A 26,181-nucleotide genomic window follows, 5' to 3' on the forward strand; every position below is an offset into this window, starting at 1 on the left:
TGGTGAGAGCATATGGGAGCGGCCAGGTGAAATGCAGTGACCTGGCAAAGCGTCTAAAGGCTGCTGAGATTCGGAAGGCGCTACATGCGCTGGCACACACTGTGCCCAGAATGTGGATCAGACAGACACCCAGCACTCCTTAGCTTATTACTCTCTTATTAGGAACATTTTTGCCTTGCATGGATTGGCAGAGTCTTGGTAGCCACCCTCTTCACATGGCCCGGGCTCTGTCAGAGCTGATCAAAAGACAATTCTTCACATCTCCAGACGCCAGGGAAAAAAAGGAGAAGAAAAGAGCGAGGGAGAAGAAAAGAGCCAGAAGGGGGCATACTGCTCTCTCTTTACTCTGGTCCTTTTTTGGTGAATGAAGACTTCTCACAATGCCCTCTCCCATTGCTTTATTTTTTCATGGCCAAAAAAAAAGAAAGGGAAAAAAAAAGGTATTTCCCTTACTTCACCAAATTGTTTTTTTTTTCCATAACTAAAACAATTATCCCCAGGTGAAGAATGTGTCTGCAGAAAAACAACTATTCCAGGGGGAGGAAAAGGTCCTCATGATTCTGACTGGCTTCCAGGCAGCCAAGACCCCCTCGAAGTGGTAATGAAAAGTGTAACTTTAGCCTCCCAGCTGTACGTCTCTATCCATAATCCTTCCCCAAAAAACCTCACCGTAGAGCCGCCTACCACTCCCATGGCGTTCCCAGGCTGTGTCGGGCTGGGCCTGCGCTGATTCATGTGGCAGTCCAGTGTCATACTCTCGACCTGAAAAGGATTTGCTCTCCTATATTTACCAAGGTGGTCAGCAAGCCCAGTGTTAAGGCCTCGCTCTGAGGCAGCGCCTTCTTTGGCAATGACATGGACATTCCGGATCTTAAAAGAAACACACTGTCTGTGTAGTGACGTACTTCTGCCGAGGTGAGTGGCTGTGTGTGTTTTTAAAGTAGTTGAAGCAGTAGCCATAAGTCTTGCAGTTGGTGGGTCGGCCCGTGACGTGACCTCCTTTCAGCCACGGTCTATTCAGGGGGAAGAGTAATGCAGAGATGGCGCTCAGCTCCCCTCAACTGCTGTAAAACTGTGGATTAAAAATGTATCGATTCCCAGTAAATTATTCCGCCAAAGTTGAAGAAGGAAGACATTAATTGATAGAACTATATCTAATTGATGGTGTGGGTGTAAAGCACAGATTTTCAAAGAGCGTGGAGACGATACAGCGAGATCCCACCACAGTGAGTCTGTCCATCACAGTTGTACAGTCGCTGACTTGCGTTAAAAAAAAAAAAAAAAAAAGTACAGCTTGTGCTACTCACCCTGACAGCATGACTAAGGATCCAGAGCGAGCTGAACACATGTTGGTAGATGAGTTGTTGAGTGTGGCAGCGGTGTGAATTTAGTCCAGTAGCAAGCCAAGGTGACCTCTGGACAGTTGGGTCGGTTCATCCTGTGGTTGGTTGTTGTGCGTCGATGGGAGCAGCGGGTGGTTGACACAGAGCCTAAGGAAGGGATGAGCTCATCCTATGTTGTGTGTGTGTGTGTGAGTGTCCTCTTAGTGTGTGCACGTGCATACAAACCTCCTCCATACGTCGGCACGACTTCCCCCTTAGTGTGGACAACAACATTCAGAGCACATGTTGGGACGTTACACAATCCCATCGCTGAAACTTCTCTTGGAAGGGGCCCATAATGAAAGGCATCTCATAGAGATACTAGCAATGCAAACTCAAAATGGCCACCGTTTCCTAGCTAACAGGGAAGATGGAGCGTTTCCCCCCCACGCAAGCAAGTGCCAAGTTTACAACGTGTCATTAAAGACCAAGAAAACACAATGAATTGTTCATCGCACCGCCGCGTCTTACGTAACCCTCGTATTGTCTTACATTTCCTCAAGTTCATCACGGAACACTATGTTCAAAAATATGCAAATAAAACAGGAGCGTAGAGTTGGGCAAACTTCGCCAACGAATCGGGCGATTACATAAATATTTTCAGCTCGGATTTTGGGTTATGAGACGAGTAAAATGTGACAGCTTCATATGAGAGTCTGTTTGAGTGTTTGTAGTTGAAAGCCTTGATGGTATGACACAAGGAGTGCCTGCAAATCTTTCATCGCCTCTTTTCTCACCATGCATTAGGTTAACTTTGGGTAATCATGTGAGGGATGCTTGTCTTTGTAATCCAGATATGAGGCGGAAGATTTGGTAACTTTCTCTCCCAGTATACTCTCCCACTGGCTTCAGATTTCAAGTGCGGAATATGGAAGTGATTTCATTTGGGGCTGGGGGGTTACAGTATGCTCTGTGATTTCAACTTTCAACCAACTTTCTTAATGAAATAAACTTTCCTCACATCCATCGCTAATTTATTTTTATGCGTAAACACATATGTTTATCCTGCAAAAAATAGGAAAAATATGGGAGGAAAAACTTTCTTGCTCGCATGCTTCAGTAGTGCAGAAGATTTGTTTCAAGTGCCGAGAAGTAGGAAGAACACTGCTGACACTCAAATCTTTGTGAGAAACAAACACTGGGAAAACAGATGGTAACCCTCTTGCTCATGAAACTTGCATTTAAATCGGCAGAACATCTTTAGTTTTTTTTGATCAGAAAGCTTTCCCCCCCTTTTATTTAATTCATTGCTGCACATTATCAATGTGTTGATGATGAGAGCCTCCCGCTCCAGACAACGTCCCCCTTGAAGAAAACAAAAGAATCTTCCAATTAGCCACCTTCATCCACGCAGCTAATGATTTACCGCGGCATGTGATGATGCGTATGAAAGTTCTGCAAATGAGGAAACAATGGAAAAGAATTAAAACTTGCAAACAGATGGCCTCTTTTTCTGTGGCAAATTGCTGGAACACCGAGTCGGCAAATTCCTTCCTGAAGTGGATCGCCTCATGAAAGTTGCTTCTCTTACTCATTTACTTTTATTTATTTATTTGCTGTTATTTTTTACAGTGCAGATTTTAAACAATATCAAACATCACCTGCTATTTAAAAGACGGCAAAATCAGTCATTATAAAAACATATTTCCACGACCAAAATTATTTAGCGCTACATTTTAATTTTTATAATTTTTTTTTTTTTTTTTTTTTTTTTTTTACGCACGTCGATTCCGGTATGAGATTTTTAAATTTAAAATGAGCTAAAGAAAAAGCTGCCTGTTGAGTTATATTACTATTCAAAAATAAATAAAAGTGTGTGTGTCCTAATGATTTATTTGGGTGTGTATGACACAAACGATCATTGTAAATATTTTGAAATAAATGTAAACATATTTTGGAGTGCAAATGAAAGACACACTCCAAATGCGCGATGCAAAAATATTTCCAATAATTAAATTAGAGTACACATCACTGATCAATATTTGGTGTGAATGAACGTGTAAAATTAGAATAGATATTATAATGGATTAAAATCTTGTATGTATGTATATAACACGTACTTATTTGTGCTGTGTATATATATATATATATATATATATATATATATATATATATATATATATGTATATATATATATATATATATATATATATATATATATATATATATATATATATATATATATATATATATATATATGCATATATATATATACACACACAAAATGTTCTGTTTATTGATCATGGTGATATTTAAAAAATAGTTATTTAAAACACAAACATACAATGCAAACATCGAACAAGATATTGCAAATTTGCGATGAAATTTGAGAACGATTTTAATTACCAAATATATATCTCTAAACCGACTATTTTACTTTACACATTATTCGTATTTACGCGTGTTTACACAAAATTCAGATTATAATTCAGGAATTAAAAATAGTAAAAATATTAATATGGAATGTATTGTGTGTTTTTGTTTGTTGAATGACTCTGAATTTACAGCTATTGCATATTTATTTACCCTGAAAAGTCTATTGTCGTGGATCGATAAGAAATTGAACAAATTATACAATTATATAAACACCTATATTTGGAAAAATATGTATGAGAGCTTGAATTGGAGTCATCTATCACTGAGCGATGATTTGTGAATATTGAATCTTTTTTAATAACTTCATTTCAGACGGAGATAGAAATGGCTATAATGAAGTGCAACAGAGTCGCCGGGTCTATAATCAGAATTTAATTAAAATAAGGTGTGAGGCCCCGTCAACTCACAGAGGGCCCATTTTTCGAGAGGCTCATTTGATTCTGCGGGAACCTGCAGCCTCGTGGCCCTTTAAGTTTTTACCTAAAATGAACCCAGCCACTTATGTTTGGTACAAAACAGCCATATCAAAGTCACACCACCGACGATAAAAAAAGAAGGAAGGTTCTTTTTTTTTTTGTTCGTGGATGTTCTTCAAAGGAGTTTCAATTTCACACTGTCAAATTAGGCACACGTATAGTGGAGTTTTCCATTCGCAGTTTAGTCCCTGTGTGACTTTTAAGATATAATTTAGGTGCACTGATTTTGCAGTTAATTGAAATTGGAGTCTAAATCCAACACTTTATCCATCACTTTAAACCCTTGGATGTGTTGTCAGTGGCATCACGTTTGTCACAATCCTGGCATTTGTCACGCGTCACTTTTTTTTTTTCTTCTTCTTCTTCTTCTGCATGTCACTCACGCATGTTTGTGTGACATACCTGACATGTGACCTGTGCACTGCCAGAGATCTTTACATGTTGGATTTTGATGTGAAGTCAGTGGCAGTGATCAAGAAGGAATCCTAGCAAATAAAAATAAATAAACAACTCTCCTGGCAGCCATGTTTTTTTTATAACACCTGTGCCAGCATTTAAAAATAAATTCACAGTTAATTTTGAATTTCTCTCCGCACATTTACCCAGATTTTTCCAGCGAGTTAAAAAGTAGGTCAACATTATATAACCAGGAACATGACTGCCAGCACGCCGCAGCTTGCTGATGGTGACATCTCATTGGTTGACGGGGTCCTGCCACGGTGCGTCTTTATTAGTTCTGTGCACCGCCACTGCTGCTGGGGTGCCCACGCTGACAGCCCTGATCTCTGCTCCGTGCCCCACCTCACGCTAAGCCCTGGATTTAGAGGGGCGCAGCTCAGGACAGAAGTGCACCAAACCGCAGCCAAAGAGCCGACGTATCTACCCATGACAACAACACACGTTCTTATTCATAAAGGCGGCGTCTCTTCTTCGGTGGATGAAAGAGTCAAAGAGGCAGGAGCAGCGGTGCAGCCGGGAAAGTAAAATTCTGAAAACTTAATTTAGTTTAAACCTCCGAGGACCAAAAAAAGTTCATAAAAAACATGATGAATTCACTGTGAAAAGGAGTAAAGTATGATGCCACCAGTTCTTCACTATATCATCACAAACCACGAGAAGTATTGATTTATTATATGAGAGGTTCACTTGTTTAGTAGCTTTTAATTGATTGCTCAGTATTTTCATGAAAAAATATGAGTAACTTTTCACATTAGATCCTTTTCCCACTTCACAACTACCAGGCAAACTGAAGACATGACTTCCAATAGAACCCAGTGGCGAACTGTCACTGGAGTGCTTATTCAAATCAAGGCTGTAAATAACGTTTTGCAGGATGTTGAGGTTTTGATTTCAAATTGCAAAAGCAAGAGTTCTCCTTGTCGAACACCAGGGGTTTCTCCAACGGTTTTCTAATAATGAATAAAACAAACACTGCTGATGAGGAAGGTGGGGCGCTAACACTTGACATCCGAGAGTAAAAAAATAAATGAGTAGCATAAGTCGATAGCTAAGACAGTAGTTCTGTTACACACGCTCATATTTTCAATTATCCTTTTATCAAGTAAAGCATCACATTGAGCTGCATATTATCATTTCTTCTCCCCAGTTAGCTACACAAGCAGCAGCCCCCGATAAGATAATCACTTTTAACACTTGACAAAGAAATAATTGAATTTACACTGCAACTGAAATGGAACACCTTCACTAGCTGGGGTGCTAAGTCAACACAATACTTTCTCGTAAATACTACTATTGAAGCTAAATGCTACACTTCGCTAAAGCAAGCATGAGTCCTATTTAATCTCCTTCAACTAAAGAGTTTAGATCGATTTTGATGCTTCTTTAAATACATGAAATTATAGTCTGTTAGTTAGCATCTCGCTAACATTAGCTTAGGATGGATGTTTCGTTGCGTCGTATGAGTCACGCTTTTATTTTATTGAGTAATCACTGACATCATAGATCTATTTCTATGAAAGTGTTATGACCCCGTGCTCACAAAAAGAATGTTTTTTAAATAAAATATGATAGAAAGTGAAGTCTTGCTGCATTAACATGTATATCGCATTTGAAGTGGCACTTTTCCTGGTCAGAATAGAACTAGATTAGAGTCCAGGAGTAAAGTGTAGATGCTCGTACAGTCATTGTTGGAAGTACATTTTGAGTATAGTTAAACCTAAAAACTTGCTTCATTGGTTTGGATTCATGAATCAATACATTCAACAACAAATATTATCATCAATTAGCCATAGCTATGCAGTAAATATTCATTTGACATTTATGTTTTGAGAAAACTTTGAGTTGGTTTTGTTTACAGTTAATATTATGATACCTTCAAATCTTTTTTTTAGGTCAGTATATAATCATATGTGGCTGAATTGACATTGGCAAAACCATGAAAACAATGAAACCTGCAGTACTATTGAAAGAACTACAAATTAAAATCACTGTTAAACAGGTTCTGTAATACCAGGGTCACAAATGTTATATTTTGTTTTTGCCACAGATGAATATAATCTGAGCAATATGGAGGATTAGCACCAAAATAAAATAAAGTGAAATAATACTGTTGTTGGTGAGAAAGCATAAACGTAAAACGTAATAAAACGTAAATTGAAAACTAAACAAAAAATGACTGCAGCATGAAAATGTTGACACATAGATGAATATTATCTGTAGTATTTGTTTCACACGTACTTGTAAAATAAATAAATAAATAATTTTGAGATGCATTTGAGATGGCCTCTTTAAAGGCATGACCCCAAAAGCATTAAGTTGTAGCAGTACAGAGCTAAAGATTGATATTGAAAACTCTGAAGCCAATATTCTTTTTTTTTTCTTCTCCACTCGAAAGTAAAGGAGGTGTTTAGAAGAGGAATGGCTTTCCATGTGGACTGTTGCATTGATTGATCACAGTAAATCAGAGTCGCAGACGTACATGGAGCCCGAGCTCCTGCCAAGCTGAAAGTGATAAACTAAAAGACATGATCCTCCTGCATCTGAAGTGCTAAACCTCACCCTGACTTTGTAACGCTGACAATCGTGAGTCACAACTGTGAAGATATCGTTTTATTTCAGACCAATCTGTCACCAAATGGAGTGACGCCGCCGCTTGCCAAGTGCACAACATCGCCACTCTTCAGACACAGGAGCGTAAACACACGTGCGTCTTCACACGACACAAATAATGAAGCATTATCAAAGGTCAGGCTGCACCTTCAACATCAAAAAATAGAGTTTGTCTCCTGCCGTAATTAGTTGACACACGCTAGCTAATATATTTGCTGAGTGATGCTCATTCTCGCTGGCACGTATCATGTCAACTCTCTGGGGTTTTAGGTGTTTCCTCAGCGTGTGACCCAGTTTGTCTCCTAAAAATATTGTCAAACTTGACAGCTCAATTTGCAAGTGCCCAACCCAAACCCCGTCTGCAATAATGGTCCAGATGGGGACAGAGCATGGTGGTGCTCCGATGGTGACCAGGTGGCCGGACTCAGAAGAGTGTGAAGTCAGAAGTGTCTGTTTTCACTGGTGGAGAATCAAGACTTTCTGTCACCGCAGGCATAAGTCCGCATGGTTCGACATGAGGAACCATCTAATGCTGAAAACCTTCCTGTAAATGTTGGCAAGTTCCGACTGCAGCTTCAGATCAATCATTAAACTCAGTATGAATGTCCCACGTTGTTTTCTGCCCGAGCACTCTGACGTCCACCCACAGTCCGAAAAACATGAATTTAAATCAATAATTCATTGGTTTGTGGCTGTTTTCTTTCCTTGTCTGCCCTTTGATGGACCGAGAGTGCGAGCAATCTTGCCGAATGACTGCCAGTGTTGGCTGCAGCGACACTGGGTCGCTGGGAGAGACCATCTCTCTGCTGTTCATCTCGTTCTGTGTGTTTGGAGACTGCATGTGCAAATGAAAGCGTCTAGAGATCTTCCTTCCACAACACGTCATAAATTGCCACTTGGAGCGAAACTCGGTGGAACGCGACATTCGAGGAATTTAAACACATGGTGAATTGTCAGCAGTGGGAAGAAACAGTGCATAAAATGAGTCCTTGTGACCACACTTTGACAAGCTTAGAAAAGTTCATTTCCTTTGGCTGTTGAGAGTCCAGACTGATGCAACCCTAGCTTTGGGGCAATCCTCAGTCTACGGAGGGGTTGTGTGTCAACTTGAATCCTAACCCTCTGGACGATTCCGACCACACTCTGAAACTAAGCAGAAATTAATGGTACATTCTTAGTGGCCTCCAAAGTGTGTGCATAAGTGGTGAACTCATGGCCTGTCCAGGTTCTCCCACCTTTCACTTGACATATACTTGAAGGGAAGTGTGTAATACTCAAACACACCGGAGCCACAAACATGCAAACATAGTCCAAGTCCAGGAAAGGACATAAGCATCTAAACAGAATGCAATGACAGGAAACACATCACATATCTGTCACGTGGTCCAAAATATATGCATTGTTCTCCTTTGTTACAAACTGAAAACACTCATGTTTTTTGGACTAGAAGCTCCTACATCTATCCCCTTTCTCATGTGTCACTGAATTCACTTCCATCTGCAATTTTTTTTCTTTTGTTTGGGAAGTTTTTAGATTCAAAATTTGTTATATTTAACATTTGTAGCACCTAGAAAGCAACCAGTTGAACAGTGAAACATAAAGCACTGTGTCTTCCTCAGCCATCATATCGACATGCAATGCTGACTTCAAAACTAGCTCTAGTGGGCCACAGAAAGTTGCATGGCGGGCTGGATTTCATCCCGTGAAATGCTCTACATTGCACTGCTGGTGTGGTACTGGCTACAGTAGAGCTAACAAAGAAGCTTCTTCTATGAGTTTCAAAATAAACGTTTCATGTAGCTTTCGTTTCATCACCTAGATTTTTAAGAATTGAAGTTTCCCGTGGTCATTATTTTGTCAGTAATTGCCCCGGTAATAATGCCAGTGTTCAGACAGAAGTCAGGTCTGACTATATATTCAATGAAAATACCTCAACATTGTTCGTAGGATACATTTGACAGCACTAACAATTACACCGCCATCAGCACCACGGACAGCACCAGAGATTCACTCAAGCTCATCCGTCAGTCACAAGTGACACTCTGGTGTCAGTCGGAGGAAAAAATAGGGCACTTGCGTAAAGAGAAATATCCTCGGAAGAACTTTGGGGAAGATGTTGCAGATGACTTGAGTTTGAAATGTGCTGTGAAAGCTGCAGAAGTGGAATGTCGGTGCAACAGCTCTATTTAAATCTCCATCTACCACATATTATCTTTCTCCGAATATAACGTAAACAAACAAACACAGAGGGTCCTGTATGTCAAGGAAATAAACAGATCCAGAGAAAAGTCATCTTTTTTTGCTGAGATTGGATTTGATGGCCAAAATTTCCACTGGCGCAGTCAGTCATGCTGTGGCCTCTTTACGATTGGATAGTGTTATTACAAGCACCAATTGATCATTTTTTTATGCTCGCAAGACGCTTTATAGGAAATATCCATGGCTACTGTTCAATAAACTACAGAGATAATGAAAGTTGAAAGGAATTCTGAGAAGGTTTTGACAAAAAAAGCTATGTCAACAAATGTTCTTTCCATGTGGGTGTGGTTATGAATGATCTGCTAATGACTGGCTATTAAAATGTTCAATATTTCAACAATAATGAAAATAATATTGGTTGTTATTAGTTGTACAAATTATTTGTATTTACTTTTTTACAGCTGCTGGTCACTGAAAAACAAAAGACAGACAATATTAAAGAATAATTATATAAAGAATATTATATAAGTGCGAAACACCATTTATTTATTTGGTTTCAATAATGGATGATTTTCTTTTGGTTATTTTTTTCGGCTTTGTCATAGAAGTTTGGTGATCTCAAGTATTGATAGGGTTATGATGTTTACTTATTTGGCACCACAGCCTTTTAACCGGCACGGACTGGTCCATGTCTGTGCCCCCTGTGTAAACAGTGTTGGAGAAGATTGCATACAAAGAGATTAACTAAATTTTAAAGATGCGGGCTGAAACATAAACTTTTTTAAATAACTTACAGGTGAGCTCGTGGTTTGTGCTGCCTGCTCACAGCTTGAAGTTTGGGCTGCAATTCTAGCTAGAGGCAACTCTTGGATGTCAACGGTGTGCTTTCTGTTTGGAGTTTGTATGTTCTCCTACCCGCGCTTGTGTGGACCTCCTCCAGGCACTCTGGTTTCCTCCCTCATGGAGTTTAATTTATGACTTTAAATGGTAGGCGTGAGTGAGTGCGATTGGTTTATGTGCGATCTGTGATGGACCGAAGACCTGTCCAGGTAGCAGGGATAGAGTTGCGACTCCATATTGGGGATAATATGAATGGACCTCTGCTCAACATATTTTTCCATACATCATGTTGTGTGGTTAAAAAAGTCAAGCTTACCACTTGCTCAATGTAAAACAGATAAATTATTTTCATCCCCCAGTTCACATTATCTGGATATATTTCCTGCTGAGTCATAATTTCTGACATATTTGTGAGGGTTTTATTTCTGCCAGGAAACAGATTGTGAGGAAATGATTCCATCTTGCGGCCGTCGATTCTTCCTGTCAGTGTGTTTAAGTCGGCACGACCCAGAACAATATGCTGGTCCCACCACTCCGGGATCATTATTTAGGGATATGAACTCAAAGTGATGAGCGAAGGAGAATGTGGAACTTATAGGGCCAGGTCATTGGGAGAGCCTGCTGCGCTGGGAAGAGCCACTAATATTCTTACTGAAGAATAAAAAAATTAATACATTGCCAAAATTGAAAGCGGCGGTGGACGTGTAGTGCTTTATAAAGACATCTGCTGATTATTCACTTTGGGAGATGCCTGGGATGGAGAGGCTGGCAGGAAAATGTGTAAAGAGATTGAGACTGCATGACAACTGCTGAAAGGAACAGCAGTCAGACGCTCGCAGGAGCTGAAGGCCATGAAGACATAAGCTGAAAAGTTGCCTTCAGTCCTTTTTCTACACATCACAAGAATCCAGGCTATAAGTCAACTGCTTTTCTTCTTTTTTTTTGTGAAGGAAATCCACTCTGCAGGTAGACAACAAAACCCACTATATTTGTTTCTCTAACTGCTGCTGTGGCGCCTAAGCAGACGCAGAAAGACAGTCTTGTTCTGCCACCTCCCTAACAAAACACCAAATTGGCTGAACTGACAGTGACATGCCTGCAGACAGATCCGATTGCATGTTTCCCTGCATGACGTGCCAGCGCTTGGCTTGACAGGTGGAGACGACGACCTGGTTCAGGTGGTGGCTGCACTGCAGCGGGGCTTCATGGAGAGGCTCTCCATGGTGCCAAACTGCAGATGTCATCCTGTGCGTGGCGGCGAGGAGCCCCGAGAACACTGAGGTTTTAACATAACAGAGGCCAGATCGCAAAAAAGACAACGCCCACAACCTTCTGCCACCCTTCTTTTCACCCAATGCTGAGTCAGCGGATGATGTTCATCTATACGGTCCTGCTGTTACCGAGCATATCTTCAACTTAAACCACAGATATGTCTCGTGAACAGCAGTTTTTCAGGCCATTTTTACTAAAAGGTCTCCAATTTTCTGCGCCATGAAGGCGACTTAAATAATGGATCAGGCCAATATGGAATTTATTTATATTTGCCGGTATAAAATCGCTTTAAATGTCACTTGCATTCATTGCTTTGTTTTGATTTAGTGAGTGGACTTGAAGGACACGAAACAGGAACATATTATTTCCTACATTTTGAACATTAATTTCACATATTTTAACATACAGAATGCCGTTGACCGTTTAAAGAACATTAAAATCTTCCTTCACCTTTAATTGAAAGCATACCAATACCATAAAAATACATTACAAATGCACTGAACTGGAGATATCAAATGAGATTGTGCATGGCTTCACATGGTCTTATGTAAATCAACGATCCATCATGTCAGATTTTATTTCTTTTAAAACCTTCCCCCTGGCTATTGACAATGGTATTACATATCCAATCCCAATCCATGATGGACTAAGCTGTTTTTCTAACTAAATCAGACCTTCCTTTCTGACTTTAGACATGACTTTAGTCTTAAAACCGGCCTCTGCAGAACTTAAAATACTCACAGTTGGCAGGAGAGTCAAAGTAAAGAATGAATCTGGGAAGTAAAAAAAAGAAATGATAAGAAGACGGAAGATTTAGAAGTAGATTTATGTTAGTGTTTCAAGGAGGAAAACACTGTCTCTTGTGTCATGAGTCAGCAGTGAAGGAAGGCAGTTTATGTGACCTCTAAGAGCAGGGATGCTTTATGCTTGCTAAGTCTATGATGCATTGACCGGTTAAAGACTGTGACAAAAAAAGTTGAGTGAATTAAACTTTTAAAGAGTCCACTGAGTTGACTGTTAGTTGTTGCATCACTTGCGAAACACCGCTGAAATAGTCATTAAGTTGTTGGCGGGCGACATGTTTACACAGAGCTTACTTTTCATCAGGACATCAGAGGGCATCTGGTTCTACCTTTGCGGAGCCACATGTGCTCCTCTGATGGTGTTTAGCCGGTGCGTCCTCGGCATGAGCCTCCCCTCTCTCCCTGACCTCTCACCCAAGACTCCTTTGTTCTGCAGGTCAGAGTCCAGGCTCCAGCGCTCCCACCGCCGTATGGCCACAGTTTGGTATGCAGATACAAAGACGCAGGTAAGTCTGGTGAAGGTGCACCCCACAGTGATACTGTCGGCTCCAGTTCAGCCTGAAGTTGTGGGGTCAGATCCAGGGCCCAGTGGGCTCCACACACAGGTCACAGAGGGCTTCAGCAGCCCAGAGATGAGACAGCATCCTGGCATGAGGAGCAGCGTTTGATGTGGGCTATGTTACCATGTTACTTTGCTTTTAATTACCTCCAGCAGCTGCTATTTTCTGCTCGACATGAGCTGGCAAACACTATCTGTGTAATCTCTTACAGGTGAGAATCAGACAGTCATCGTCGAGGTTGCTCTTTTTCTTCCTACGACAAGGGCAGTCAACGTTTAAACACACTGTAATCTGACTTAACAAGCTGAAGACGTGAGTTCTTTCTCATCGTTTCAAACAAAGTATCACAGCTCTAGTTGTTATAATTTATTAAAGTGCAATGCATAATACCTTCCAGAAAAGGAAAACCACTTCAATACCAGTGATAAAATGGCAATGACAGCACTGTTCATTTTATCTAAAGTAACCCACTTCAAAAATGAAAACATGGCCATGAAAGAGTCCGGAATGCTCAGAGTAATACCATCGCAACAAAACCAGGGCTTTTTTTTGGAGTAAAACCTATGTCCATTAACGTGTGGTAGTAACCAAACAGCTAACCCAGTGATGAAACCGACTGAAATACACAGAAACAGTTATTGCAACCTCTGCGTCCATAATGGACCAACAGGATGAGGAGGACTGAGACCTCATGCACACAACACAGTCAATCATAGCCAATTTTCAACACTTCAAAATACTGGCATTCAAGATTTCAGAAAATATTTCCCGAAATAAATCCCAATATTCTTTCAAACAAACTTAAAAAAAACGTAGAAAGGCAGAACGAAACTGCAATTTTAAACTGTGCGACTAGACCAAAAGCGGCGTAAGTGGTGATGACATCGGTTTCACGACCAATATCGGTCACAAGACCACCGCAGTGGAGCGTATAAATAGATGCCCTAATAATAGCAGTGACCCTGTTCTTCCCCAATAAGGAGCCGGCTGACTATTTTTCTTCCTCCTGTCAGGCGGTGGCAGTTTATAAACATAAAATTAACACTGTTGTTCCGCAAGCTAATTAACTGTAAGAAGTATTAAATATTCAGGACTTGAGAGGAAAAAAGCGCAGTCTTATAATGACCGCAGCATGTTTTCAAATATGTTATGCAAATATGTCTCCACATGGCAATACCCCCGCCATTATTCCCCTCTCCGTCCTGGCATTGTGAGCGATTTCTGGGGAAGCAATCATGGTAAAGAGACAGTGCCGTCCTCCGGGTGATCGTAAACCTGCCACTCGGCATTTTTTATCAGGACTTCCAGCTTGCACAAAGACGTCCTAAACACTGGAAATTGCCCTCTTAGGAATGTCGGCCAGAAATTGATCTCAGATTAGTTGTGCGCACCTCGTCCTCTGCCCTCCTTTGTCACTCCCAAGTTGGTGGATCTTTCCTTGAAACTCTGGCAGAGATGAAACAGGGAGACTTCACAGCTGGCTATAGCATGCTAATACCCTGGACTCATTAAATTAATGGGGGCCAGATTCCCCGTACTGAATTTGCACCGATGCCCTTTGAGTTTGCCGGGGCTAGAGGCCATGCAGCACTTTGAAAGCCCTGACCGGCATATTGAACATGTTTTAATAGAAGCCTTTTGAGACTCCAGGAAGGATGCGCAGTAACTCTTTGCCTTTAAGTTCCCGCACCTCGGCGAGTGATCTCGCCAGCTAGCCACTCTATCCCCAGATTCAGGCCCAGAGAAGGGGGAGGGTACCGTGCGTGGCAAATGAGGCCAGAGGTGTCCATATCTCAGCAGAGGCCATTCTTTCCTGGAGATCTGAATCTTTGAGACATGGTGCTGAGCACGCTTTGATGTCGAAAAGGTGCTCTGTGAAGGCTGAAACACAGGGGCTTACAGGCCCAAATTCACCGGGATTCCCTTCAGCAATGAGAGTTTGGCCCTCTTACCGGCGTCCGGTATAATTACTCTATTTTGGTGTGGAGAAGCTGCCTTATGAATTCCGTCCCACACACGACCATTATGCGCAGCTAATGTGAAGACACCACCACCAATCCCGCCTTGATATAAGCAAGCAGCAGGAGCACCAGGAATCTGATGAGGAGACTTTTCATAGCTTTAGGCGGAGACCCAGTCTCAAGGTGTAAAGGGCAAAGAAAATATATTGTTTTCAACGGTACAATGAAAGTTTCCTTTAAACATATAATGAGAAGGACGGAATAGTGATATGTGAGTTTAGCATATATCCCCAACAGCATAGAGTTCAGTTGAGAAGCAACAAAGAGTCAGCGCACATTCATGTGACTCTACCTATGGTGAAATGAAATTAGACGTATTTTTCATAGTATTCCCGAGCTATTCTTGGCCCCAACTGGGATTCAAAGATAATACAACCTTAATAATCGAACTTGGCAGATTTTCTTTTCCACCAGACAACATTTTATTGGTTCCTACTTAATAGTCAATCCACTGTTTGTGACCTTTAACCACAAAATATGTGTAGGATGGCACTTGTTTTTCATAAATAATGAAATATATCACGCATTTTCACTATATTAACTGCCATTATTGTCACTGCATGTGTAAAATATTATGTCTTCTTAGAGTGGTGGCCTTGTGGAACAAAGACTATGATCAGTGTAAGATGTGAATAAATACCATTAAAGTATGGGTCCAAAGTGAATATTATTCTACTTTCTTTTGAGGTAGTCTTGCAAACTAAATTTCTGGGAAGAAAGCCTCTTCAATCTTCAATTCTAAATCACTAAAACATATGAGAAGGGAGCCGTCATGTGTAAAAGAAACTGGCTTCCTTGCTTATTTCAGATAACGCTAGTCGGTTGATCTACGGTGGCCTGAAATGGACAAAAAGTAAGTCTCGCTAAAGAGAGATTCATAAGGAAGGATAAATATGTAGAGAAGTAAAAAAAAAAGTTATGTTTCTCGACTCTTTTGATGTCCAATCTATGTTTTAGTAGCATCATCTCTGACTCTTGCTAATCGTTTTTGTCCCCTCCACTTCTCACAACAAACTGATGCCCTTGTGTAATACGAGAGAATCTATGAAGTAATAAGGATGGAAGGGTAGCACCCGGGAAAGGAGACATTACTAGATAAACATGTTCAAAACCATCAAAGTTGACATCATTAGCATGCAAAGTAACAAAGAAAGAAAGAATAAAAGTAACCAAACTCACGCCAAAAGGATGTAAGCTATTGTCACTAGGATTTTATGTAGTTCTTCTGTCAAATCTGCCTGTAAGAGTGACGTGTCTCACTTGTTTAGGGTGATTCAATGAGCCAAGAAAGACAGAGGAATATTATATTTGCTTATGTTTTTATCATCCACCCTTCCAGATTACCCCATCCAAAGATTTAAATCCTCAAATAAGGATATCCTCCCACGCCTGCCATGATTGTCCTTAAAGAAGAAAAACACAAAAAGGCGAGATTAGATCAGATCGCGTGGTAGAATGAACCAGCGGGGTTCAACCTTGAGATTTTGAAATGCCCTTACAACTGCCATTTAATGAGACAAGTGTCTGGCGTCGGCAGGAGGATGATGACAGCAGCCTCCGACGATCGAACCCGGTGAATACTGCGGAATCAAGTGGAGTGATACATTCTTGAGCAGCGCTGAAAGTCGTGCTTCTTTTACACCAGGTTGGGCAAAAAGTTCATTTTCAGCGCTCACATCGACGGTATGGATTCAGTCGCGGCTCTGATGGAAGATGGATCTCCGTTACGTGGCCGGGAATGTGGCCTCATTACGGATTCCATAAGCAGCACCGCCTGATAGGTACATACCTCCCACTGTAACGCGGCCTGGTAATTTATTCTCCCCTCCGACGCTCGTCGTTCAAGTCACACAGTGACGAGACTCCATCTCTGATATCTGGCAACAACTCCGCAGAGGGGGGAAGGAGCTATTAGCATCATGCTGAAGACACGATGGTTACTAGGCAGGTTTACAACATCTTACACGCATTCATCACACAACTTTATTGGAAATCCAATCATTTAACGGCGGCGGTTTAGAGTTGATCCAATAGAAGCCACATTCCTTTCCTCAAACATTTTCTCAACGACGATTTAAGCACATCAAAGTTAAGCGCCATATAGAGAGAACGATTCATTTGCTAGCTGGCATTGTCCGGCTAAAACCTGTGGGCTGATTTCAGCTTCAGAGAAGAGAAAGAATTTGAGCTTAGGACGCCCATCCCCATCCAGCGGTGGGCTCTTTCTTCGTCTCATCGCACTCTTAGCGGTGTTGGTGTGGCGGATATGTGCTTCACAGGTGGGAGTCTGCCGCGGTCAAATAAGCCAGTGCACTAAGGACAGGATTTGCCGCTGTTATTTTTCTATTAGGGAAGAATTATGCTAAGCCTTTAGAGGCAATCTTTGCGTTGCTATGGCAGCCAATATTTCCTACCGGGTTGCGACCTTGATTGACTACAGTGCAAAGCCAAGTAGCCCCGAACTCCTTTGAGGATTAAAACTGGGGGTCTTTTAGTTATGCAAAAGAACTCTGATATGATTGAAGTTTTTTCACATCGCTTTTCTTTCATCTGATTATTGTCGTTTGATTATTTCCAATCACTTTGCACCACTTCAAACGTGGCCATTGTGGGGGACAACACTAAGCTGGTCAATAACGTCGGGGGCTGCGGAGACTTCAATTGAGCTCTGATGTCTGTGTGCGTTGCCGTGGGTCGGAATATTCCCATGATGCACTTTTATACGTCCCTTACTGACAGCGGATTTGATCTCGGTGTGGCACTTTCATGGGGAACTAGTTTACGGAATCTTGTTTTCAGCTGAAGTCGATTCACAAATGAAGGTAGACATGAAGACAAATACGTCAAATATGCTGCATCACTCGCTGGAGCACGGATTTGCTCCCTTGCTTTAGGCTGCATGCATGTCAGCGTTATCGGTTAGGAACAGTGTGTGTGAAAGAGTCGTTCAAACTAGTAGAACAATGCATATAATAGTGTTATTTCAAGTGCAGAAAAGGGGACCAGGCTTGACGAAACCCTCAGTGATATGGAGGAGGAAAGCCATTGCTATGACAAACATGGGTCGTAGACAGAACCCCTCCCATGTCACAATGACAAATGCTTTCAGTTTAAGTTGTGGTGCTTTTTGTTTAAATATAAATACAGTTAAATACATCAGTTCAATAAATGCACCTTACGCTGTTTAAAAAAAAGGCTTTTTTACGAGGTAGAGATTATTATTGGTTGGTTATTAGGTTTCAAATATCCATACTAAAATGTTTACAAATTTAGAATGTTAAGCAAAATGACTTACTTAAGCAGTCTGTGGGCAGCCATCCAAACATAGATCTGAAATGACAAAAAACATGTGGCGCTTTAAATTATGCTTGCAACTTGGTCAGTTGGGTTTATTGGCCATCGAAGAGGCTGCGAGCAAGTAAACCTTGCTGTGACCTAGTTTATCTGGTGATGGACTCACACGTGGAAAGCATATTTTTGAGTCTCTGAGAAGAGGCTCTGAACACCTCACCATGATCATATAAAACTGGGATCAAATTTCACTTTTGTTTGGTTTAGCTGGTGCTTCTTAAACGTTGAATCCTTGGTGTTGCTGAAGCAAAACAGCATTTAAACATTGGTTAGTTAGGCATACAGACCTGTGGATAATGAAAATATCAATGAAACACCTAACTTATTTAATAGGTACTATTACGTATTACTTATTAAACGCTTACATCATGTTTATTGGGTGACAGAGAGGGTAGATACATCTTAGGCTTGGGTTATGCTGTCTGAATTTGGGTCTTAAAACACATCTGTGACTGCAGTACATGAGAGTCTTCTGCTCACAGCTGGCAGGAGAGGAAGTCAGCCTTCCCTGTATATATATATATATATATATATATATATATATATATATATATATATATATATATATATATATATATATATATATATATGAATGATATATGAATGAACGAATGAATTGGACATGCTCAGCTGTAATATTACATTCCTACTGTATATTTTCATTTTTTGGAATTCAGGTTACAAGACCATCCTTTGTCTTCCCCTTATGGAGGATCATGTCATGGAGCAAGGACTTCTCTCTCCCTGTTTCACAGCCAACTGTGAAAGCGTGTGACAGGGCCTCGTCCTGATGGGACATGCCCAGAATATCTCACCAGGGAGCCGTGGAGAAGGCATCTGGAAATGATGCCTGAGCCAACTCAACTGGCATCAGCTGCTTGCACACACCTCCCGAATGAGCTGTCTGTGGAGGATCATATAGGTTGAAGTCAATGGCCCTGGCTGTTAATGGTTGGCATCCTGTCCAGGGTGTCCCTTGCCCTGTGTCAAACACAGCTCCATGCCTTTAAGACGACTCGGAAAACGAATGTAAAATGTAAAACCCAAGAAGAGAGATAACTGAAGGTCCACGGGCCACATCTGGCCAAGTCATTCCATGTGGCTTGTTGGCTCAAAATTGAATAGAAAATTGAACAAAACTGATTCTAAAACAGGACCAATGAAGTGTTACTCTGATGTTCAACAGGCGGTTTTCACAAATAACAGAGGCTTGTAGTCGATCCAGAAACTTTTGAATTTTGGCTGCAGCTTTATACACAACAAATATAGGAATTAAAGGGCTGTTTATATCACATTGTAATGACTATACATTTAATTCTTTTTACTGTGTTTTAAAATTTGGCTCCTGTAGGTATGTGTCTGACAAATGTGAGATACAATATTTTGATTCACTTCCTCCGGTTTTCAACCACTATGATGCTTCTTTATAGGGAACATGCTTTTTGTGTTGCGTTCAACTGAACTATGTGTTTTGGCTTTTTGATTATTTAGCAGCAAAAATGTAAAAGTGAATTCCCTGTGCAGGGAAGCAGCAGGGGAAGTTGTTTGTGTTTGGAATTTTGTGGCAACTCTTCCCAAATGTTTTCTGACCAGCCATCACAAGCCTCCAGCTTGGTTCCTGACACACACACACGCAGGCGGCGCCTCAAAGCTGACACGCACATGAAGGTTTGGTAGCTTGAGATTGACACTATTGTGGTCACAGCGCACAACAGGAGACAACTTTGAAGAGCAAAGTGATTTAAGTATTGGATTTCATTTTGGTGAGAAAGGTTCACCAATCACACGCATGGCATTGGTTTGCATTAGAACAAGTGAGGGTGTCCTCAGAGTCCGGCAGGTCAAGCATGTCCAGATTTTCTTGCTCTATTGCTGCTGCTGCGATTCACTCTCAGACAGTGAGAATATGCTTCTGGAAACTGCACCTTTTTTTTCGCTTGACAAACTCATATCAGAAGGAAATAATGTTGTCAGTTTGGGAATTGATCGGTCTCAAACCTTATCATGTGGCAGGTTTGTTGAAGGCGGCGCATTCGCTGACAGTGACTTGTCAGCGATTTGAGTGAAATCCCTCGCCGCCAAACTGATGCCTATCACCGTACTCGTGACAAAAACCCCTCGCAAATCGTCTTGCTTTCTAATTGCGCTTTGAGGTTTCCATAAGACAAAGACAGCTAATCTGAGATCCGTCTTTCTATCGAGTGGCTCTCAAATCTCTGAGCCCGTCGTCAGCAAAGTTTGAGGAACATGACAGACACGTTTTAGGTGCACTGATGTCGCACAGTTTTTCTTGCTTAAAAGTTCACTCAAACTGAGGCTTGGCGGCCTTTGAAGTGTGATTTTAGCATGCTATATCTGCCGCTGCTGTTCTTGTCAGCCACTCAAGCAGAGACTGACGTGGGAGCTGCCAGAGACTCACCCATCTATTCCTGGTGACTACAAATTAAAGCCGCAGCCAAGGTGAATCAAGCAGCATGACAAGCGCCGCCGCATCCACTTGTGCCGATGCAAAGTCACAGCCCAGACTTTTGACTTACTGTAGTCACTGTTTCATTTGCATGCATTCTTTAACATTATTGACGTGTAGTACTTCTTGGCAGCCCGCTTCTTGCCGTGTAGGTGGTGCATATGAGTTTCCTGTGGGCGCTCGAATTTCCCTAAAAATTACATGTTGGTTAAATGGGAACCCTGAAATCAAAGTGGGTGTAATGGCATGCGTTGTCAGAGTAACGCCCTACTCACCCAGGAGGAAGTAGTTCGGATGAAGTTTAGAAGGATCAGTATGCAAATGACTTTTACTAGTTTTGATTTTTTTTTTTTTTAACTACATTGCATGACTTCATTGGCCTGAAGTCATATAGACATTTTCTCATCTAAGACATTAGAACTTTAAAACTCTTTTCATAATAAGAAATTTAAACAAATAAATTGGTATAAATATAAAGACATGTATTTCTGCTATTTATATGCGTTATATTTCACATATATTGGGTCAGGATTTCGCTAAAATATGCTGCTACTTATATTGTGATTAAACTAAAAATAAAATGTTTAAAATAAACACATAACACCCGCGTGTGCTGTTCATCTTGTGAGTGCAGTTGCGCGGCTCAGGTGCGGCGATCAGGGGGAAAGACTGAGTAATAGGTACTAATCTCGTTTTATGACGGCGAGCTGAGTCCCGTCCCGTCCCCCCCTCCCACCACCCACGTCCCCTCCCCCCCTCCCTCACCTGAAGAAGCAGCCGCAGCTCGGCAGGAACCCTCAGCACCGTCTGAACTGGGGGATTTAGGGACGATTAAAGCGGAATATTTCAATTTAGCGGCGGAATTCACCTGCCTGTGTCAGAGTAATTACTCAAACATCCTGCAGGAATAGAAACGCAATTATAGAAGGAGTCGAACAGACGGGGAGATAGAATAAACAGCAAATCTGGGACCGAAATGAAAGTCATTAAAAATATCGTCGCAGCTTCCAGAACTCTTTCAGTGATGGTCCTGACTGTCGTTTGATGATCGGAAGGACATCAATTATGAATCTTTCGGCATTTTTTGTTTCCTTTTAATAACAACCCCGATTATCATCGTGTGCCATCGTGGTATATGAATTGAAATATATATTTTAAGAAAAGGGCTTCGCTTATCTTGGCACAAACGACGCACATTAAAATTAATTGGGAAGAGAAACTATGACTTTATTACTGAAGGCCAAAACACAATTAGTTTCATTCAACAAAAATAAATAAAATACATTGAACAAGTTATTTATCTTTCGTTGAAATAAAAAAAAAACGATCACCAGTCAATAATAATAATAATATTTATCCCACAAAGCTATGAACTTCATTCAAGGTTTTATTTATAGAAATGTATTTTTAATAGCTAAAAAAAGACATTTCAACTTTTGAACAAAAGTCAGTTCGATGTAACGTTTTAAATAGATTTCATTCCTCACCATAACAGTTTTTAATGCTTAACGTATGTCATATGTGTCAAGGTATATGAAACTAACATAATTAATTTGCACATAAAACCTTGTTCTAAGAAAAGCAGGGAATAAAAGCGACACGTCCGTTTGTCCAATGACTTTTTTTCCCTCGCCTCTGACTGTCTCACTTGTTGTGTGACGGTGAGACAGGGGCCCACAGCCCCGTGTAAACACAGACCCACGTTATTGTGTCGATGAGTTGGATTAGTCACCGCCTTTGTTGGACGGGGTGTGTTTACACACTGATTCAGCGCTCACAAACACGCTTTGGTCCCATCTTTTTTTTTAGGAAGTCTCACTTTCCTCCCTAAATCTCTTAGATCTCCAGGGCCAGTCTCCTCTAAAGTGGGAGTAGTCGAACACCAGGCTCGTCCAGCGGAACCGCCTGCAATGATTTATTGATAAATGACATGACTAACATTATTTTTCAACTCTATTCAACCCGAGTTTTTTCTGATACCTGACGTCACACACAATATGTACATTATGAATAATTACACGATAACACAACGCAAATCTGCATTATGATAAATCTCAACATTTAATTCTCGTTAATAAACTTTTTAACTATTATTTTTCTTGTGAAACAGCGAGAGGTTCTTATTTTGAGTAGCAGAGAAGTATGAATATGCAGGTGGAAATACTTCCGTCTGAAAGAGAATCGGACAAAGAGAGTTTTTTTTTTTTTTTTAATTTTCAAAAACTTTCCTCTCATAAAAAACGAGATGAAAGATCACCTATAGATGTAAGAGGCGAGTCACAAAATCCGAAGGAATATTTATTGGAACACAACATTCTGTTTAAATATCTGAATCCTTATTTGCTTAAAAACTCAATTTCGTTTGTTCGTTTATTTGTCGTTTGTTGTGATTTTAAGTTTATGTATTTACTTGTTCTCATAAATATGTATATATTTTCCATACACAGAACTCAATACTCTTGAATTTGGATGGATATTTAGAATGGACGTTTAGTCATTCGTTCGTTGAGGTGGACATGAGCAGCAGGCCTGCAGGCCTCAAATCCTGCCACCTGTGGCGTCGTGGACTTGAATGTCAAATGGACTTTTTTTCTGTCTGCAACACAATCGTTTGCCCTACAATATTTTAACTTTTAAATGCCCAGCTCGTTAGCAATAATGTAGATTGCGGCTAATGTCCAGCGACGGGATGTAATGCCTTGCAAACTGACCATGAGGGAGACCATACTTCGGGAGAGAATCCAGATAAATACATTTTTCAAAAAGTGACACTGTTGCACGTCAATGTAATATCACACGAACACCTTGACTATAGTCACCACAAGAGTTAGAGTTCAGTCTGTTAAAAATAATATAAATAAATATATAAACTAATGATATAAATATAAATTTAATAAATAATTGACTCAGTCTTGATCATATTTATCGAGCATAAGCGTCAAAAGAAGAATGAAATCATTTCTTAAATTGTCAGATTTAAAGGAAATATAAAATCAGCGTCTTTATAACTTTCATTTTATGAAAGTCAGTTTCATTGACTAAGACATGATGAAATCATGAGTTAAAGCTTCCGAAAACCGATTCAAAATGTGAGCAGAAAATGAAATTATTGAGTCAAATGTAAAAACTGCAAGAGAAAAAATGGAGATGTTCGCTCAGTCAAGAGTACAATTTCGCGGAAAGTTTGCTCTATGGTGAATGCCAATGAAGGTAAATGCATCCTACCCTTAAAATCCGGCTTTTATAAAACACGAAAATGGCAATATTGCATTTTTCTTCCAATATTATGAAGGATCCTCGAGAATTGAGGAGGCGGTGTTACCTGTTGCTGCAGCGTCAACAAGGAATTATATATATATATATATATATATATATATATATATATATATATATATATATATATATATATATATATATATATATATATATATATATATATATATATATATTGTTTTTTGTTTTTTTTACACGTTGTTGAGTCAAAAACTTGTTCACTGAGAAAAAGATAATTTTGTTTTCATGAATTATTGAACAAGAACTGAACAAAAGCTGGACACCATCGTATTCAAAACAACGATCAAAGACATCTTTGATGAAACCAGACCTAACGAACATAACGTCTTGCGCGGGAACAAACATCGCCGTCAACAATGTTTGCAGCAACTAATGTGCCAGGCGATGTTGACAGAAATAATCGTGGTTGGTGTGAGCGGTGAAGTTAATCTCGTTAGCGGTCACCTGACACACGTTTAAGTCGGCATTAACATGCGACACTGGTGCGGGTGCACAAGCTTTCATGTAGAGCGCACATCACTCGTCTCTTCTCTCCAACTTTTAGAGCTCATGAACAATCTCTTCCCCTGGCTGGACCAGTGGGGTCACATTATAAGGTCCACCTTAAGTTGTACCATCACTGATAACTAGCTCTCCACAGCTCAATTTAAACTGCTCTAGTTTAAAAACAGGTCTACCTCATGAGTCCCACATCATCCAGAACCTGTGTCAAACTCAAGGCTCGGGGGCCAAATCAGGCCCAGCCAGGTTCATTTGACGTGGCCCGTGGCATAGTTTGTGTAAAATGAAATGCAAAGGTCAGGAAAGTAGATTCTGTCACCAACAAAAATGGCTGTGTTCAAGCTAACCACTGGAAATGAATGGAAACGCTGATTCACGTTCAGGCTTCCGTTGCCGTGTTCTGAATGGAAGACAAAGACAAATGTAATAATGTGTCTCAAATATTTATTGCCTGTTCATTAACATCCATTGATAGTCATTTATGGTCATTTCTATAAATATATACGGTTGTTCAGCCCACAACTTGAGTCAACTTGTCAACGCAGGCTTCTTTAAAGAGTCATCGTAGGGGTCTATTTTCATATAGGTTTTGAATCAAAACCTTAACTGGGACACGTCAGGCTACTTGGGATGGCAGTTTCCTCCAACAACAGTTGAACCTATTGTCCATAAAAAATAAGTTTTGCTGCAATAATAATACCTCAGCGAGTGTTGGTCCCTGTTGTCAGCAGACCTACTTATCTCAGCTGGTCGTGTGGGACTGGTGTCCCATGTATTGGGCTTGTTCACTGAAGTATATGTTCATCACAAAAACTGGAAAAATGTGTGTTATCTGAAGGATCCGGCAGCCTACGTCCATCTCAGAGGAGGACACGGAGTAAATAGAAGACCAGATGGGGACGTTATACAACCACTCTGGCTGGGGAACCCCAGAGTCCTGCAGTTGGCTGGGGAAAGAGAAGACAACCATGAACTGAATTGTTGCCCATGTGGCACCACAACAGTTGAGTGCTTTAAGATTAATTGTGAAAACACATTGTTCTAAGTGTCTGATGTAGTTTCACTGCTCTCTGGAATTAACCTGAAGTTGTTTACTGTTTTAAATTGTCACCTCCATTTGTTTACATTCTTGTGCAACTAAGTGCTGAATATTAAAACGGTTGCATGAAGTCTTTTTGTTCACCGTTAGCCGCTCCAAAACGTCTATAAAAAGTAAACTGTGTTTTCATGCAGACGAAAGGAAAATTATTCATTTTCACTGTATTAAAAAAAGATTAATGCTTCATTATTTACTCCTCTGAGATACAGATCCTCTTGTCCAACAATCGGGGGAAATCAACAACTACTTCAAAGGACACAGCCCCATGAGTGTCTGGTGAAAAAAATATTTCCGGCTCTGCATCTCCAACTTTTGAGATGAAAAGGCAACATGTGAGTCAGAATTACTGTCTTTGTTTTTTTTTTTCTTCTTCTCATCAAGGTCCACTGCATGCCAGTGATGATCTGATGAAAACATGGCAAGTCTAGTGTTGAGGCTACGTTGACTCAGATCCCAAAATCAATCTGCGAT

General features: G+C 40.5%; 1 long non-coding RNA gene across 1 annotated transcript; it reads left to right on the plus strand.

The window, feature by feature from the left end:
- Window positions 1-715: 715 nt before the first annotated feature.
- LOC128767546 (uncharacterized) lies at window positions 716-26,181 on the plus strand. Its single transcript, XR_008416133.1, has 3 exons — window positions 716-915; window positions 12,854-12,923; window positions 25,450-26,181. It is a non-coding gene; the product is annotated as an uncharacterized LOC128767546 (long non-coding RNA).

This window comes from Synchiropus splendidus, chromosome 11 (assembly GCF_027744825.2).
Source record: "Synchiropus splendidus isolate RoL2022-P1 chromosome 11, RoL_Sspl_1.0, whole genome shotgun sequence".
Lineage (NCBI taxonomy): Eukaryota > Metazoa > Chordata > Actinopteri > Syngnathiformes > Callionymidae > Synchiropus > Synchiropus splendidus.